Source organism: Oryx dammah, unplaced genomic scaffold, assembly GCF_014754425.2.
Source record: "Oryx dammah isolate SB20612 unplaced genomic scaffold, SCBI_Odam_1.1 HiC_scaffold_28, whole genome shotgun sequence".
Taxonomy (NCBI): domain Eukaryota; kingdom Metazoa; phylum Chordata; class Mammalia; order Artiodactyla; family Bovidae; genus Oryx; species Oryx dammah.
Genome location: NW_024070212.1, coordinates 72,241,094 through 72,254,836, shown reverse-complemented (window position 1 = coordinate 72,254,836; position 13,743 = coordinate 72,241,094). Strand labels below are relative to the sequence as shown.

Below are 13,743 nucleotides of genomic sequence, written 5' to 3'. Positions count from 1 at the left end.
CACCCTCTCTTTCTTCACACACATCCACATCAAACATTACTTGAGATCAGAAACCAGGGCTAATATTATTTCGGCAGCCCTAGGGCAGTTACTAGACATTTGTTACATGCTGAATAAAAGGTCACTGACTTCAAAAGATCTTTGTAGGTAAATCTAATTCTGCCCATCTCCCCTTTCAGTGACCTCCTGTTGCTCTCAGGGTAAAGACCGAAGTTCTTAACCTTGTCTGTCTGATCTGGCCTCTAGCTGTAACTGTAGCTGTCTTTTGAACTTTTTTGCTGCTGTGTGTTCAGGTCACACTGCTGCTGCTGCTAAGTAGCTTCAGTTGTGTCCAACTCTGTGACCCCATAGACGGCAGCCCACCAGGCTCCCCCATCCCTGGGATTCTCCAGGCAAGAACACTGGAGTGGGTTGCCATTTCCTTCTCCAATGCATGAAAGGGAAAAGTGAAAGTGAAGTCACTCAGTAAATGTCTGACTCCTAGCGACCCCATGGACTGCAGCCCACCAGGCTCCTCCATCCATGGGATTTTCCAGGCAAGAGTACTGGAGTGGGGTGCCATTGCAGGTCATACTAGCTATCTACAAACACCACAAACAGGGTCAAATCTACTGCCCTGCTACCTCAGGGCATTTGTGCTTGAAGATTTCCCTACCTGGAGCGCTCTTTCATTCCTTCATCACCTGGCTGACTACTTCTTGTTCTTCAGGTCTCACTCTGAAAATCACTTCCTCAGAGAATACCCTCTTGACCAGCACTGGTTCCCCACTACGTGAAACCCACTATTTTCTTTTCAAGAATTCATTGTAGTTTGTAATAAGTGTGTGTTTGTAATATGTTTGATTATTTGTTTAATGTGTGTTGTTATCTCTAGGCCACAAGTTTTATGAAACCAGGAACCATGCCTGGTTTGGCATATCACTGTGTCTCCAGCAGCTACCACAATGCTTGCCACATAGGTGATGGTCAATAAATATATTTGGGGCCTGAAAGAACAATGCTGTGTAATTTGCCCTGCAGCCCATCCCTCCACAGCATCTCCAAATATTAGCTTAAATTCATTTGATGCAGTAAAATTTTGAACTATACATATTTCAACCAAGTTGAAATATATAAAAAAATACTTGAAAAGTATTTCTCCTTTTAATATATTTCTTAGCAATTCTCTTACAAGAACTAGCAGAATGAAATGAAATTCTTATAAGAAATTGTTAAAGAAATTTAATTCAATGTATCCTTAGTCTTTTTTATCAGATTCCTAGAGTCTTTTTTCTCTCAAAAGTATAGTTAAGATCATCTTAAATAGCGTGCCCATCCCAAGTGGCGTGACATTACAGAAGCTGTCCAGACAGACATGTAATTCTCCAGTTCTTGATTGCGTTAAGCAAATAGATAATTTCTGTTTTAGGAAGGCAGTGTTATTTGAAGGACAATAAAATGTCACGTCTTCCTTGCAACAGAAAATTATGTTGGGTTGGCCAATATCTATTTCAGTGCAAACAGGAAAAGTTTAGTTGGCACTTTTTATAGAAACATTGTGGTTCTGAAAGAGTGATTAGAGTTAAGGTCAGAGTAGAAAAGAAAAACAAAATAGGCTTTCCTATTCATTCTCTGAGACTTTCAGAATCTCCTGTGAGCCCCTGTATGAGAAGACCCTTTATATGGTAAAGAGCCATCTGGTTAGATGGGGTCCCTTCTCTAGAGGACAACTAGGTTTATTTTCCTGCTGTCATGTTGCTTAATCTCTCTTTTCAAGGCCTGTTTTAACTAAATAAATACACTTGGAGTTGCATAATTGGTTGGCTCCAAAATCACTGCAGACGGTGACTGAAGCAATGAAATTAAATGACGCTTGCTCCTTGGAAGAAAAGCTATGACCAACATAGACAGCATATTAAAAAGCAGAGACATTACTTTGCCAACAAATGTCTGCCCAGTCAAAGCTATGTAATAGTCATGTACGGATGTGAAGAGTTGAACCATAAAGAAGGCTGGGCATCGAAGAATTGATGCTTTTGAACTGTGGTATTGGAGAAGACTCTTGAGAGTCCCTGGGACTGCAAGGAGATCAAATCAGTCAATCCTAAAGGAAATCAACCCTGAATATTCATTGGAAGGACTGATGCTAAAGCTGAAGCTCTAGTACTCTGGCCGCCTGATGTGAAGAATTGAATCATTAGAAAAGAACCTGATGCTGGGCAAGATTAAGGGCAGGAGGAGAAGGAGATCATAGAGGATGAGATGGTTGGATGGCATCACCGACTCAATGGACCTGAATCTTAGCAAGCTCCAGGAGTTGGTGAAGGACAGGGAGGCCTGGCGTGCTGCAGTCCATGGGGTCGCAAAGAGTCAGACATGACTGAGTGACTGAACAATAATAACAACTTTAGGAATTTGGGTACCACATGCCTGTCTAGTGTCAAGTAGCAAGAAAAGAGGAAACTTTTTACTGCAAAGTAAATAATATGTGAAGAGCCAAGAATTCTGAAGCATGGTATGGTTCCCTGTGCCACTCTCTAAACTACTCCTCTGGTGGACCCTATCTCTCTTACAGATATTTGTATTAGAAAATTTTGCTTCACTCTCACACCTAATTCTGTGGCTTACTCTGCCCTTGCCTTTCATGCCAATTTTCTCTCCTATGCATCTCTTTTAATTTACCCTTTCTTTCCAGTCTTTGTGTCATTGTTCAAATTCTCATCCTCATTCTTGGTTAGTGTATCAACTTGAAATATATGAAATTCACTTTTTCATTGGGTTAACAATTGTTGGATATTTGATTTTCTCTTTCTGACTTACTTTGCTCTTTATAATTAGGCTCTAGGTTCATCCACATCACTACAGCTGACTCAAATTCATTCCTTTTTATGGCTGAGTAATATTCCATTGTAACCTAGTGGGAAGCTGCTATAAAACACAAGGAGCCCAGCCTGGTGTCCTGTGATGACCTAGAGGGGTGGGATGGGAGGGGTGAGGGAGGCTCAAGATGCAGGGAAATAAATATAATTATGACTGATTTGCATTGGTGTATGGAAGAAACCAACAAACACTGTAAAGCAATTATCTTCCAATTAAAAAATTAAAAGTTGGACATTGGAAATTATATCTGATTTAACCTAGTAACAGCCTTTTAACTAACTAGTATTTCTGACTAGAGTTTTTGTTTTCTCTAACACATTCTTCATACTGTTTCAAGGCAAACCTTGGCAAATTCTAAATATCTTTGAAGATTCCCCATAGCTATAGGATAAAGTTCTAAAGTACCTACGGTGTACCACTGAGTGGTTCCAAACTGCATCTCTGGGTTTATCTCCTGCCTTTCCTCTTCATGTGACCTTTGATTCAATTTTGTAAACCACTCACTCTTCTAGAGATCTGACAATGCTTTTTCACACCTAATTACTATGGAGTTTGTTATTCTGTTTCTAAAATGCTTCTACTTCTGCCCAGAATCAATTCTATTTTCCCTCCAAGATCCAGTCTTTTATTTTCTTGGAAAACTCATTTCTTCCACCATTTTTTCATAGCCTTGTACACATTATTTAAAATTATATATTATATAATTATATACATTGTATAATTTGAGATTATACATTATTTGAGATTATAATTATATCATTATATTGTACTTATGAGTGTGTCACTTTATCACTCTCTGATTCATAGGAGGGTCTCCAAAAATGTTTGTGTGAACATACAAAAATAATTGGCTCTCCTCAATGGACAACATTATAAGGACTAAGCAAATTTTTGGCACACATAAGAACCTACTAGGTAGAAATCCCTTTATCAGGTATGATGCTATTTTCATATTTTAAGTTTCTTTTGGTATATAAATGTGTGGTCTCTATATGTCCCATATAATAGTTCTGAATATCCATGGTTACGTTTCACCCAACTCTATATCATTCTAACTCATTGGACTGGGATGAAAGCACTTAGACATTGCACATCTTTGAATGACTGAATGAATGAGTATTAAGGACTGTCTTGGGCTGAGTACTCCTAGAAGCAGATCCTAAGCCAAAGACTTGTGTACATGTGACTTACTAAGGATGTACCTGCAGGAGAAACAGTAAAGGAGTGGAGAAGTAGTTCAGAAAAGAAGAAGCCATGCTGTGATGAGATTTTAAGTAATTCCAGTTTCCATATGAACCTTTGGGAAACTCTGGAGTATAAATTACACTTTAGAGCTTATCCCATCTCTTGATAAGGGGTTTGGGCTTTCCTACTCTATAACCATAACTCATCACTGCTTTGGCTCTGCCTTTGGGTGAGCCTCTGAAGGTAAAGGTGTGAACAGTTAGCAGCTAAAAAAAGCAGAAGCTGTGAATGGGTATAGAACTGGTGTATGGGATCTGACGGTTTCTGGGTAGGGCTGTAGTCATGTGGGATACTCTACAAAGCAAATATTAGGCAAGTTAAGTTTGACAGCTCAGTTAGTAAAGAATCCACCTGCGATGCAAGAGACCCCAGTTCGACTCTTGTGTTGGGAAGATCTGCTGGAGAAGTGATAGGCTACCCACTCCAGTATTCTTGGACTTTCCTTGTGGCTCAGCTGGTAAAGAATCCGCCTGCAATGTGGGAGACCTGGGTTCGATCCCTGGGTTGGGAAGATCCCCTGGAGAAGGGAAAGGCTACCCACTTCAGTATTCTTGCCTGGGTTGCAAAGAGTCAGACATGACTGAGTGACTTTCATTTTCACTTCTTTAAGTTTAGCTGGTAGTGAAGGAGGCTACCCATATGCATAGATTGAGGAGCTCTGATCAGCAGAGTGTCCTGTTGAAAATAATCTTCTTCATTCCTGCTATGGATGTCTGGAATCCCCTTGATGGTTTAGTCGCTAAGTCATGTCTGACTCTTGCAACGCTATGGACTGTAGCCCACCAGGTTCCTCTGTCCATAGGTTTTTCCAGGCAAGAATACTGGAATGGGTTGCCATTCCCTTCTCCAGGGGATCTTCCCAAACCAGGGATCAAACTCGGGTCTCCTGCACTGCAGGCAGGCTCTTTAATGACTGAGCTACTGAAATCCCCTTAGCTAGGGATAAAAACTTCTTAATCTATATTGAGAAGCAATACTTAAAAGAAAATTACCTTGGCTGGAAGGGAGAAACGATAGAAACATGTAATGTTAGGCAATGCTTAACCAACTTTTACATTTAATTCTATTTAATGCCAATGTCAGGCAATGACAAACTCTTTTATGTTTAATTCCACTTAATGCTTTACTCCTTTAACACACTGACTTTCATTCACATCAATGTGTAGAATGTATAAGTGCTAATGGGCCTCTTTAAGACATCTTAGTTCTTACTGCCATGAAGGTGCTGTCCTTAATGCTGCCAAAGACATCCCAGCTCAAAATAAGTCCTTTTCTGCTTGTTTCAGCTAAGCTTATAGCTCTGTGTGTTCTTCCCAAATTGAAAAATATGTACAATATGAAGCTGCTAGCAAAGCTGGTGCTCTCTCTGAATATAAAACGCAAGATTTCAGTTAAAAAAGTTCTTTTACTCAGCCTTATTACAAGATTTTTAAAAGATTCCAGTTAAAGTAGAGAAGACTCTGTGTGTGTGTGTGTGTGTGTGTGTGTGAGCTTGACCTTCATTTTGAATTTGACTCTTGGATCAAATTAATTTCTTGTGGCAACTGTGGTAAAGGGATTGATTTATAAGTGGTCACTCCAGACACATGAACACAGTCCAGTTGTTGGGTCTGCTGCCACGGCTTGTTGGCGGCCCTTGGCTGCTTATGGTTTGCCTGAGAATGCCTGATGCCTGTGTTTCTGGAGCTACCCTGCCTCTGTCTAGTGGAAATTGTGTTAGTCTCTGTTAGTCTTCCAGAATGACCCAGCCACACCACAGGGTAAGACTACTCTTTAGCATATTGCTAGAAGTCCCTCTGCTAATTTCACATCAACTCAGTAATTCCTCCCCATCCACTGCTTACTCCTGAACAACTGAGGTATATAGTCTGATCAGTTGTCTTCAGAATTTCAATGCGAGGTACTTTAGCATATTATAAAGGCTAACAAAGAATGCTCAAACTACTGCACAATTGCACTCATCTCACACGCTAGTAAAGTAATGCTCAAAATTCTCCAAGCCCGGCTTCAGCAATACGTGAACCATGAACTTCCAGATGTTCAAGCTGCTTTTAGAAAAGGTAGAGGAACCAGAGATCAAATTGCCAACATCCGCTGGATCATCAAAAAAGCAAGAGAGTTCCAGAAAAACATCTATTTCTGCTTTATTAACTATTCCAAAGCCTTTGACTGTGTGGATCACAATAAACTGTGGAAAATTCTGAAAGAGATGGGAATACCAGACCACCTGACCTGCCTCTTGAGAAATCTGTATGTAGGTAAGGAAGCAACAGTCAGAACAGGATATGCATCAACAGACTGGTTCCAAATAGGAAAAGGAGTCCATCAAGGCTATATATTATCACCATACTTATTTAACTTATATGCAGAGGACATCATGAGAAATGCTGGACTGGAAGCAGCACAAGCTGAATTAAGATTGCTGGGAGAAATATCAATAACCTCAGATATGCAGATGACACCATCCTTATGGCAGAAAGTGAAGAGGAACTAAAAAGCCTCTTGATGAAAGTGAAAGAGGAGAGTGGAAAAGTTGACCTAAAGCTCAACATTCAAAAAATGAAGATCATGGCATCTGGTCCCATCACTTCATGGCAATTAGATGGGGAAACAGTGGAAACAGTGGAAACAGTGTCAGACTTTATTTTGGGGGGCTCCAAAATCACTGCAGATGGTGATTGCAGCCATGAAATTAAAAGACGCTTACTCTTTGGAAGGAAAGTTATGACCAACCTAGACAGCATATTCAAAAGCAGAGACATTACTTTGCCAACAAAGGTCCATCTAGTCAAGGCTATGGTTTTTCCAGTGGTCATGTATGGATGTGAGAGTTGGACTGTGAAAAAAGCTGAGCACTGAAGAATTGATGCTTTTGAACTGTGGTATTGGAGAAGACTCTTGAGAGTCCCTTGGACTGCGAGGAGATCCAACCAGTCCATTCTGAAGGAGATCAGTCCTGGGTGTTCTTTGGAAGGACTGATGCCAAAGCTGAAACTCCAATACTTTGGCCACCTCATGCAAAGATTTGACTCATTGGAAAAGCCTCTGATGCTGGGAGGGATTGGGAGCAGGAGAAGAAGGGGACAACAGAAGATGAGATGGCTGGATGGCATCACCGATTTGATGGATATGAGTTTGGGAGAACTCCGGAAGTTGGTGATGGACAGGGAGGCCTGGCGTGCTGCGATTCGTGGGGTCGCAAAGAGTTGGATACGACTGAGCGACTGAACTGAACTGAACTGAACTGAACTGAAAGGCTAACTGAATTCCAGAGGAACACAGAGAAGTCTATTCGATAATTATTTACCTCCCATCACCTCTAACTGAGTTTCCCGGGTGGCACTAGTGGTAAAGAACCTGGCTGGTCAATGCAGGTAGACATAAGAAATGAGGGTTTGACTTCTGGATTGCGAAGATGCCCTGGAGGAGAACATGCAACCCATTCCAGTATTCTTGTCTGGAGAATCCCATAGGCAGAGAATCCTGGTGGGCTACAGTCCATAGGGCTGCAAAGAGTTGGGCGCGACGGAAGCAACTTAGCCAGCAGACACCTCTAACTGTGATCTCGTTATAGATCACACTGCCCCTATGGCTAACCCTTTCTCTTCCATCTTTCTGTTCAGTGGCTCTAAAACACTGTTTCGAATATGCATAGGCTCCCCTTATCTTGGGAAATAAAATACACACAAACGCCAGTTCTTGATTGTTTACCCCTTCCCCTTTCTCTAAGTGTGGCCCAATTTCTCGCTCCCTTTATGACCAGCTTCTCTACGTGATATATCCACTATTTACTTCCTCTCCTTTCAACTCCCTCCTCAATGATTGTTATCTTGCTTTGTCAGGCACTATTCTGAACATTTGACAAGTGCTCATTCATTTTATTCTTTGAAGTTGGCACTACTCTCATCTCCACTTGGCAGATGAGGAAACTGAGCTGCAGAGAGATTATATAATTTATCCAGGATCACTTGTAATTAAGAGGCAAAGCTTAGATTCCAGTGTAGACAGTCTGGTTCCAGAATACATGGTAGCTACAATCTACACTCCTACACTGTTTCAAATCCATTGGATTTCAATGATATGACAGTAAAACTAATCTCTTGGAAACTTTTGTATTGACTGTCATCTCTGCTGGACTTCCTGGTGGCACAGACAGTAAAGACTCTGCCTGCAACCAGGACATCTGGGTTCGATTCCTGGGTTGGAATGAACCCTTGGAGAAGAGAATGGCAGCCCACTCCAGTATTCTTGCCTGAATACCATGGACAGAGGAGCCTGGTGGGCTACACTACATGACATTTCAAAGAGACACTTAGCAACTTACACACACACATATCATCTCTGTATTGTAATACTTGAGCTAGATACACCTATGCTACACACTAAAGTATAATAAATACAGGATTGTCCCTCTCTTTTTATACAAGTATAATGAAACCACTACTTTGGAATGAACAAATCATTTTGATAAGGGCTGATCTAAAGTGTGTATTTTCATGATGTTTAAAAAGGGGTTAACTGGTCAAAAAAATAAGTAATACATATGTCAGTAGGGGCAGAATTTGACCTACTCCAGGAGGAAATATATATATATTTGTCAGTTCACTTCAGTTCAGTTCAGTCGTTCCGTCGTGTTTGACTCTTTGTGACCCCATAAATCACAGCACTCCAGGCCTTCCTGTCCATCACCAACTCCTGGAGTTCACCCAGACTCATGTCCATCGAGTCGGTGATGCCATCCAGCCATCTCATTCTCTGTCGTCCTCTTCTCCTCCTGCCCCCAATTCTTCCCAGCATTAGTCTTTTCCAATGAGTCAACTCTTCACATGAGGTTGGCAAAGTACAGGAGTTTCAGCTTCAGCATCAGTCCTTCCAAAGAACACTCAGGGCTGATCTCCTTTAGAATGGACTGGATGGATCTCCTTGCAGTCCAAGGGACTCTCAAGAGTCTTCTCCAATATCACAGTTCAAACGCATCAATTCTTCGGTGCTCACTTTTCTTCACAGTCCAACTCTCACATCCATACATGACCACTGGAAAAACCATAGCCTTGACTAGACGGACCTTTGTTGGCAAAGTAATGTCTCTGCTTTTGAATATGCTGTCTAGGTTGGTCATAACTTTCCTTCCAAAGAGTAAGCGTCTTTTAATTTCATGGCTGCAATCACCATCTGCAGTGATTTTGGAGCCCCCCCAAAATAAATTCTGACACTGTTTCCCCATCTAATTGCCATGAAGTGATGGGACCAGATGCCATGATCTTAGTTTTCTGAATGTTGAGCTTTAGGCAAACATTTTCACTTTCCTCTTTCACTTTCATCAACAGGCTTTTTAAGTTCCTCTTCACTTTCTGCCATAAGGATGGTGTCATCTGCATATCTGAGGTTATTGATATTTCTCCTGGCAATCTTGATTCCATCTTGTGCTTGTTCCAACCCAGTGTTTCTCATGATGTCCTCTGCATATAAGTTAAATAAGCAGGGTGACAATATACAGCCTTGATGGACTCCTTTTCCTATTTGGAACCAGTCTGTTGATGCATATCCTGTTCTGACTGTTGCTTCCTGACCTGCATACAGGTTTCTCAAGAAGCAGATTAGGTGGTTTGGTATTCCCATGTCTTTCAGAATTTTCCACAGTTTATTGTGATCCACACAGTCAAAGGCTTTGGAATAGTCAATAAAGCAGAAATAGATGTTTTTCTGGAACTCTCTTGCTTTTTCCATGATCCAGCAGATGTTGGCAATTTGATCTCTGGTTCCTCTACCTTTTCTAAAACCAGCTTGAACATCTGGAAGTTCATGGTTCATGTACTGCTGAAGCCTGGCTTGGAGAATTTTGAGGATTTCTTTACTAGCATGTAAGATGAGTGGAATTGTGCGGTAGTTTGAGCATTCTTTGGCATTGCCTTTCTTTGGGCTTGGAATGAAAACTGACTTTTTCCAGTCCTGTGGCCACTCCTGAGTTTTCCAAATTTGCTGGCAGCAGAGACATTCTTTTGCCAACAAAGGTCCATTTAGTGAAGGCTATCGTTTTTCCAGTGGTCATGTATGGAAGTGAGAGTTGGACTATGGAGAAAGCTGAGCACTGAATAATTGATGCTTTTGAACTGTGGTATTGGAGAAGACTCTTGAAAGTCCCTTGGACTGCAAGGTGATCCAACCAGTCCATCCCAAAGGAGATCAGTCCTGGGTGTTCATTGGAAAGACTGATGCTAAATCTGAAAGTCCAGTACTTTGGCCACCTCATGCGAAGAGTTGACTCATTGGAAAAGACTCTGATGCTGGGAGGGGTTGGGGGCAGGAGGAGAAGGGGACAACAGAAGATAGATGGCTGGATGGTATCACTGACTCGATGCACATGAGTTTGGGTGAACTCCAGGAGTTGGTGATGGACAGGGAGGCCTGGCATGCTGCAATTCATGGGGTCACAAAGAGCTGGACACGACTGAGTGACTTAACTGAACTGAGCTGAATGCAGCGTTTTCACAGCATCATCTTTCAGGATTTGAAATAGCTCAACTGGAATTCCATCACCTCCACTATTGTTATTCGTAGTGATGCTTTCTAAGGCCCACTTGACTTCACATTCCAGGATGTCTGGTTCTAGGTAAGCGATCACACCATCCTGATTATCTTGGTCGTGAAGCTCTGTTTTGTATAGTTCTTCTGTGTATTCTTGCCACCTCTTCTTAATATCTTCTGCTTCTTCTAGGTCCATACCATTTCTGTCCTTATTGAGCCTATCTTTGCATGTAATGTTCCATTGGTATCTCTATATTTCTTGAAGAGATCTCTAGTCTTTCCCATTCTATTGTTTCCCTCTATTTCTTTGCATTAATCACTGAGGAAGGCTTTCTTATCTCTCCTTGCTATTCTTTGGAACTCTGCATTCAGATGCTTATATCTTTCCTTTTCTCCTTTGCTTTTCTCTTCTCTTCTTTCCACAGCTATTTGTAAGCCCCACCCCCCCAGACAGCCAGTTTTCTTTTTTGCATTTCTTTTCCATGGGGATAATCTTGATCCCTGTCTCCTGTACAATGTCACGAACCTCCGTCCATAGTTCATCAGGCACTCTGTCTATCATATCTAGTCCCTTAAATCTATTTCTCACTTCCACTGTATATTCATATGGGATTTGATTTAGGTCATACCTGAATGCTCTAGTGGTTTTCCCTACTTTCTTAAATTTAAGTCTGAATTTGCCAATAAGGAGCTCATGATCTGAGCCCCAGTCAGCTCCTGGTCTTGTTTTTGTTGACTGTATAGAGCTTCTCCATCTTTGGCTGCAAAGAATATAATCAATATGATTTCAGTGTTGACCATCTGGTGATGTCCATGTGTAGAGTCTTCTCTTGTGTTGTTGGAACAGGGTGTTTGCTACGACTAGTGTGTTCTCTTGGCAAACTCTATTAGCCTTGCCCTGCTTCATTCCATATTCCAAGGCCAAATTTGCCTTTTACCCCAGGTGTTTCTTGACTTCCTACTATTAGAATGCTGCAAAGCAAATACATGACAAAGTTATTTTTTATAGCCGCAGAGCTCTGCTGTGCTTACTCAGTCATGTCTGACTCTTTGCAACCCCATGGACTGTAGCCACCAAGTTCCTCTGTCCATAGGGATTCTCCAGGCAAGAATACAGAACTAGTTTCCAGCAAAGTCCTATCTGGAATCCAGCTTCCTTATTTCTGTTCCGTCATAAGCCTCAATAATCAATCTAAATATTTGATTCACTCGTAAACACTCCTAGAGTATAGCAGTTATTCAGCAAACACTTGCTTTATCAAAAAAGAAAGATGCAGATAACAGAGATTGCTCAGGTGCTCAGTTGTGTCTGACACTTTGCAACCCCATGGACTGTATCTTGCCAGGCTCCTCTGTCCACAGGATTTCCAAAGTGAGAACACTAGAGCAGCTTGCCATTTCCTTCTTTAGGGAATTGTCCTGACCCAAGGATTGAACCCTGTTCTCCCATAATCCAGGCAGATTTTTTACCACTGAGCCACCAGGGAAGCCCTGCCTTGTGGATAACTGAGCGGAGTGAAAAACTAAAATATGACCTTGCTGGTTATACTAGTCAGTGGTTCCACAAGGACAGAGATTCTCTCTGTTTTTGTTCACTGATGCACACCCAGTGACTAGATCAGAGCCTGCCACAATACAACTTAATTACTACTGAATGTTTAAATGGATGACTTCTATGTGTTTTTATACCAAGTACCTGAAAATGGGTGGATATTATATCCATTTATAGACCAAAAAATGGAAGCTCAACAAGTTAAATAACTTGCTCAAGTCTAGAGCTAGCTACATCCAGAACTAGAAACTGGGACTTTGCTCCCAGGAATCAATTATTCTGTATAAGAGATAAAGATATGGAAACTTCAGCAACATTCTGAGAAAAGGCACACCACTGCTACATTGCCGACTGTCATTATGTACTTTCTGGTCCCCATGAGAGGCATCATTTCTATTACAGGTCCTGTGTTTCCATGCTATCAAGAAGAAGAAGCAGTTTTGCTTCTTACTCTTCAAAGTTTTCTTTCTCTTCATTGCCTTTTTCTCAAAGAAATGAAAGAGGTATCCCAGTGCCTGTCTTTCTAATAAAGGTCCTCATGTTCTCCATGAGACTTTGTGCAGCTGAGAATACACTGAAGACTCTACTGTCTGACCATCTTCTCCTCAGGAGAACTTCATCTACTGGGTTTTCACAGCCTTTCAGTCCAAAACTATGACACTGAAACTTGGCTACGTGACTTACTTTTCAATGCTTCTGTTTTAACCTAATCTTTTAAAGGCATTCTGCCTATTTTTCCTTCTAAAAGAAACTATTTTTTAAAAAATAGATCTTATAGTTCACACTGTTTTACTTACAATAGTACAGATTGTAGAAACCCCAAAAATTCAGAAGTGAAAGTGAAAGTCGCTCAGTCATGTCCATGTCCAAAAGTCCATGGAATTCTCCAGGCCAGAATACTGGAGTAGATGCCCATTCACTTCTCCAGAGAATCTTCCCAACTCAGGGATTGAACCCAGGTCTCCCACATTGCAGGCAGATTCTTTACCAGCTGAGCCACCATGGAAGAATTCAGAGAGGGGAGAATTAAAAGTGATGTTTTGGGAGGAGAGACTGAGGTTTCATTAAGAGGTATAGGGTGCGAAAAGAAGAACTGGTAGAGGAGGAGGAGAAAAGCTTGAACAAAGAGGCTTTCTGTACAAGAGTCAGAAAAGCACAAGTACAGTTTGCAATTATGGGTATTTTGTTTGGGGACTAAGATTGAGTTAGAGCTGGGCAGCAGTGGGAGAGACAGAACAGATACCCACCTCAAAGAAGTCTAAGACCTTGCCACAATTTGGGGGGTTACAAACTGATAATTGGTAGCCAAAAACCTTGTACAGGAAGAAAGGCTAAATGTTAACAATCCCTTCTGAGAGGAGCATTCCAGACTACACCTAGCAATAGTTGCTCCAGTCTCCAGCTCTCAGAATACTATCTACTCCCTCCCACTCCTGTTGCAGTGCCTGGCTCATCTGTTTCACAGTTGGCTCCTCAGGAGACTCTGAGAAGTTGAAATACACTGAAGTTGTACCTCATCCCAGAAATTTTACTTCGTGCTACCAATAAAGGGAAAAATTAAG

General features: G+C 41.4%; 1 protein-coding gene across 5 annotated transcripts in view; it reads right to left on the bottom strand.

Annotated features, from left to right (window-relative positions):
* PTGER3 (prostaglandin E receptor 3) overlaps nt 1-13,743 on the bottom strand; it is a 233,913-nt gene that overhangs the window by 139,780 nt on the left and 80,390 nt on the right. The window lies entirely within an intron of this gene.